We start from the raw sequence: 5,943 nt of genomic DNA, 5'->3' as shown, positions 1-5,943 counted from the left end.
CAAATCTCTGTTGTGCTCCTGGCATTTTTCCTGGAGTTGCTGGGTAGCATGCACCATATCAACCATTCCTCTGCCCTTTCTGAAGCCACAGTGGTTCTCAGGTAGACGACCATCTTCCAGGTGAAGGATCAGTCCACCAAGGAGGACTCTGGCAAGATTCTTGCTAACAGTGGCTGAGAGACTGCACTGTGACTGTCACAGGAAAACCTATTTCCTTTTCCTTTATAGAGTTGGACAGTGGAGGAATCGTTGAACTCCTGGTAGTTAACCTCCTCTTGACATATAACTCAGAAAATTTCAGTCAGATTTTTTATGAACAGTGGATCCCCTGTCTTCTAAATCCCAGTTAAAATAGAATCAGCACCAGGTGCTTTGCCACATGAGAGGAGACTAGTGGTATTCAATACCTCTTTTTCAGTTGGAACTTCAGCTACAGAAGGATTGCCTTCAAACTGAGGTATATAGTCAATGGCTTCAACATTAATTGATAACATTCTGTTGAGAACGCTATGGAAGCGTTCAGGCCATCTCTCCAGGATCTTGCCTTTATCACTGATCATTGTGGCTCTATCAACACTGAGTAGTTGAGATACACCACAGGTCGTTAGCCAGTCTTTCAGGGTTTCCTAAAATTGCTTTGCATTGTTACTATCAGCATAAAACTGAATTTCATCTGCCTTCTTAACTGAGCCAAGAATCCTACATCTCTCTAAGCTTTACTTGCACTTTACTTTTGATGGAGGCAGGCTTTCTTAGAAGCTTGGTAAACCCTGTGGAGTTCCCATTTTTCATTTAGCAGATTCTGAATTTCTCCATCATTTTCATCAAACCAATCTTGATGTTTGTAAGTATTCTGGCCCAGATGAGTAAATGTATACTGCACATCAAATCTCTGAAAGCTGCCCACTCCTTCTCTGCTCCATTGTTGCCAACCATGTGTTGGCTCATTTTTTCCCTCCAAATTAGCAACTGTTCACACTTGGAGAATCACTCTGATCTGCTGGCATTAAGTCTTCTGGTAATTATCTTGCCTTGGGACCACCACTAATGTTTAGCTTGGAGAGGATAAGTCTATGATTGGTCCAGCACTCTTTGCCACACATTGCCCTCATCACTTGCATCACTTCATCTTCCCTGTTTCTTCTTACAATGACATAGTCTATTAAATGCCAATGTTTGCTGCGAGGATGCATCCACAAAGTTTTGTTGCATTTAGGTAAAGAGAAGACAAAGTTGGTGATGAGGTCATGAGACAGACAAGTCTTTGGCAGTAACTTGCTATTTTTGTTGCTATTTCTGACTCCATTCCTCCCAAGGAATGTCTGTACCTGCTCTGGCATTAATATCACTTAGAATTACAAGCTTGTCTTCTTTTGGTACATTGATGAAAAGGGTCTCCAAGTCTTCCAAAAAATCTTTCTTTGACCTCATCAGAGTTTGGTGGTGTGGTGCTTTCTTGCAAGTGACATTTGCATTGCCATGAGTCTGTCATTCACTCCTTTTGGTAGGCATACAAACTTGTGAACTAGATTAGTTTTGATTATAAAACCTGAGTCAGCTTCATGGTGCTCCCCATCACTGTGACCATTCCAGAAAAACATGTATCCAGCTCTGACTTCAGTAAGCTGGCCTTCATTTGCCAGCCTTGTTTCACTCAGGGCTACTAATGGGATATGATATCTGCTGAGTTCTCTCACAATAAGAGCTGTTCATCTTTGAGGTCTACTGCATTTTCTATTGTCTAAGAGTATGCACACATTCCATGTTCCAATCATGAGTGGAATCATCTTCATAAAAGTTTTTGTACATCTTTTTGTGTTTCAGCCACAGGACAGGAGCCCTGCCTACCTTGGTAAGCAGAGCAGTTAGGTTTGGTGAAGCAGACAATTCTTAGGGCACCTTTTCTAGCCCCTTCCTCATACCAGGAGGTAAGCAGTGTGGTTCTTAAAAAAGGTTGCTGAGACATCTAGGGGACTGCCAAATCCTACTACTCCTTCAATCCAGCGAGATGACCCTATGGCCTGTGCCACCTGTGTGTAAGGTTGTGACTACAGCTTCCAATGTATCCACACCTACTGCTTTGTCATTGGCCCATTATTCCAGGACTTTGGGGAGTAGGTAAAAATGGTGAAGTGATATGGGTGATGTCTTTTGACAAAAGCATAAATTGGATTTAAGAGAGGCAGAATTGCTCAAAGTTGTCAGCCTCATTCTCTCTTCCAAAAGTCCAGTGGCAAAACAAAAGTCAAGACAACTGGCGATGGTTTTGGATGCAGTGATGACTTTGGCATCTTTGATGTCTAACCAAGCTCTAAGCACTCCACGGAACCTGCTTCAGCATCCTTCATAGCCATTGGAACAAATTGTTCTCATTCGCCCATTCCACCAGAAGTCTTCATGTTTGTGGTAGACACCCCTATAATACACCAATGAGTTTGAGACCAATTGGTTACCCTCAACCTAGTTTGGCCCATCTGCCAAAATGGTTTACTGAGGTGTGGCTGCTGTGCATACTACAGCTTCTTGGAGCCACAGGTGAGAGTCGAGTGGCCGGTGGATACCAAAGGTGGAAAGCAGCCTTGAAAAGGATTCAGCAGCCCTCACACTAGTCTTCCCTGACCTGTACGCATACATACACACACACACACACACACACACACACACACACACATCTGCATCAAATGGTGGTCTTTTTTTAGTAAGGGGTGGGGAGGGGGGGGGATAGCTAGGAAATTAAAATGTAACAAAAAACAAATTAAATTTTTAAAAAGAAGTTATATGGGCTATAACTGTAATATGTTTACTTAAGTACTTAATAAATTATTTTTAGTCATGGTTTTTCCAAAGTGAATAACTCACCCAGTAAGTAGGCTTAAATAAAAGAAGTGATTAAAAAACTAGAAAGAAAAAGAATAATGCACATCCTGAATACTAGAAGGGGAAGAAGTTTCATTTATTTTCTAGCTGATAGGACTATTTTCTACTCTTCCCCCAGACAACAGTGGTTGTGGCTCAGCCCATTGCATCATGGATTACTATAAGGGACTACTGATTAGTGGATGAGGCAGAGATTCCCAAGTCACGCTCTTTCACCAGGAAATCAGTATATAATAAGAGCAGGGAAGAAGGACATGGATGAGAAGTCTTCAGGAAAGAGCAGAGAAGGGGTCCAATCTTGCTTTTAGTTGTTACGTTTTGTCATAGAATCAGTATGTAGCTGCACTGGAGAGTTCAAAGGGTCATAAGTGCCAAGAGGATCAGAGTGTTCAAGAGTGTTCACCCATTAGCCAAATAAGGATCCATAAATCATGGGAATTCATTGAGATTTGGGTGGTTTCCAAGAGTTTGCAAATAGCTCTTTGGTCATGGACTGCCCTCACTTGTTCAGTCATTCAGTTGTGTCCGACTTTGTGAGCCCATGGACCAACTGTCCATGGGGTTTTCCTGGCAAAGACACTGGAGAGGCTTACCATTTCCTTCTTCAGTTTTATGCAGGCAGGGCTTAGGTGACTTGCCCAGAGTCACACAACTAATAAGTGTGTGAGGTCAAATTTTAACGTTGGTTTTGAGTCCTTTAGATATAGGGCCACCTTCACTACCAATGTGAAAGCATGAAGAGTCTGCCTCTCTTATCTCACAGCACTAACAATATTCTCTGTGAGGAAACTGTTGCTATTGCTTCCGCTGCTTTGGGGGAGGCCAGCAAGACAAGCTGTACCAAAAACCATTACAGGATACATTCAGGTCTTATGTAAGCCAGATATGGAGGAGTAGGTGCAGCCTACATTGGGCTCAACACAGTAAATGCCACAAATTTAGGTCTTGTCTCCTGTTAATCTATGTGAGGATGCTGTGATTCAACATTCCTATTTTTATTCTTTATGAATTCCTGTTAATATCTTGCTCATTTTGACTTCTCATAGATGTAATTAGTGATTTAGATTGTAATTAGTTGTAAATAATTGAATTAGATGTAAATAGTGATTTCTAAAGTGGCTAGCCCAGAGAACTTTTATGTCAATATTGTGTGGGAAGTTTTCTCAGCTCTCAACTCTTGCTTATTAATTGTTGATAACCAACACCACACATTTTTGTGGACAACCACAAATATTGGAACTCTGTCCTGAAACCAATTTGTGCCTAAAATTCCTGCTTTTGGAACACTGAAGAATTTGATGTCAACCTGCTTCCTGGGATTGTTGTATACATTCTGTTTCTGTCTTAGAGAAAAAAACAATAGTGGACTGTTTGTGGGTTCTCAATGTATGCCTTGTATTAAAGTCTCCCTCCTAACACAAAGGGCCTATGTATACTTTCAGGACTTCTGGCTTCTTGGGCTCCATGTCTCTACCCAGGGTGCACCTGAGACAGTCAGTATCAAAGGGTTTCAATGAATTCCTGTAGTGAACAATTCAAATGTAAAATACCTGTATCTACACAGTAATAGACACAGAAAGGATGTAAATCCAAGTGCAGAGAGAAGAAAGGGAGACCTCCAGTCAGCAACTGTCCCATCCCATTCCATACACTGCTCAGATCTATACAATCTGAAACATATGGCATAGTACTGAGTGGATCGCTGATATGGGGTAAGGCCAGTATTTGCTGCTCCCTATCTCTGGTCTCTACTTCTTATAGAAGAGCTTTTCTGAAAGGAGGGACTAATTTAGAAATGAGGAGAGATTTCCAGGAACTAGGAGCAGAGAAGGAACAGAGGCATCAAGACCTAAGATAATCAGCAGCACCAGGCAATTAATGAAAGGAGAAAGAGAAAATAGGGCTAAGTTATGGCAAAGAAGAGAAAGATTGAGGAGGGTCAGTGGTTCTTTATACATCTTGAAGCAGCTCATTCAAAGACTCAGACTGATGCCACTCTCAAAGGCTGAGGGAAGTACTAAAAAAAGACTGGCTCTTTCCCCAGCTTCCTTCCTTCCATTGCCTGCTTATTAACAGATACTGTAATATACTCTGCCATTTCTTTGTCCAAATATTTTTAGTAACATGAATTTTGCCTCAGTCACAAAAAAAAGAGAACCAGGGTTAGCAAGAGATAAATATAAATGCAAATTAAGGCAAAGAGCCAAACCTCTACCTAAATGTTAGGAATTTTTCCTAATTGGGCTTCAAAACAATTGTAATGGTATTTCTAGCTTTTCGTTCATTTGTTGTTGTTCAGTCAGATCTAACTCTTCATGACCCCATCTGGAGTTTTCTTGGCCAAGATACTGGAGTATACTGGTTTTCCATTTCCTTCCCTAACTCATTTTACATATGAGGAAACTGAGGCAGAGTGAAGTGACTTACCCAGAGGTTAGATTTGCTTCCTGACTTCAGACCCAGTGCTCTACCTACTGTAGCGCCACCTAGCTACCCTTTAATTTAGTGTACATTCCCTTATAGTGCTGGGGAGAGAACCTTATAAACAGGAGGGAGCATAGCCCTAAGGCTTAAAATAAGGTAACTATTGTAACAGGGTGTTACAAACAGCTGAAGATAAAGCCCTAGGCAGTTAAGACTATATCACTGGATAACACAGAGATTAAAGGAGAAATTTTATATAAGTATAAATACTGTTCATATCATGAAGCTATGGCCAGGACCAGTAGAGCATAGGAAATGCATGCACACTGTATAATATCTTTAGATTAGTTTGGACACATCACTTTCTGCTTGTAGGTTCAAGCATGTTGATGTTCAGTCATTTCAGTCGTGTCCAACTCTTCATGACCCCATTTGGGGTTTTCTTGGCAAAGATACCAGAGTGGTTCGCCATTTCCTTCTCTAGCTCATTTGATAGATGAGGAAATTGAGGCAAGCAGGGTTAAGTGAATTGCCCAGGATCATAGTAAGTGTCTGAGTTCACATTTGAACTCAGGTCTTCCTTACTCCAAGCACGCACTCTATCCCATTGTGCCACCTAGTTACCCAGGTTTAAGGTTCAAA

Source organism: Notamacropus eugenii, chromosome X, assembly GCF_028372415.1.
Source record: "Notamacropus eugenii isolate mMacEug1 chromosome X, mMacEug1.pri_v2, whole genome shotgun sequence".
Lineage (NCBI taxonomy): Eukaryota > Metazoa > Chordata > Mammalia > Diprotodontia > Macropodidae > Notamacropus > Notamacropus eugenii.
This window is presented reverse-complemented; position numbering follows the sequence as displayed.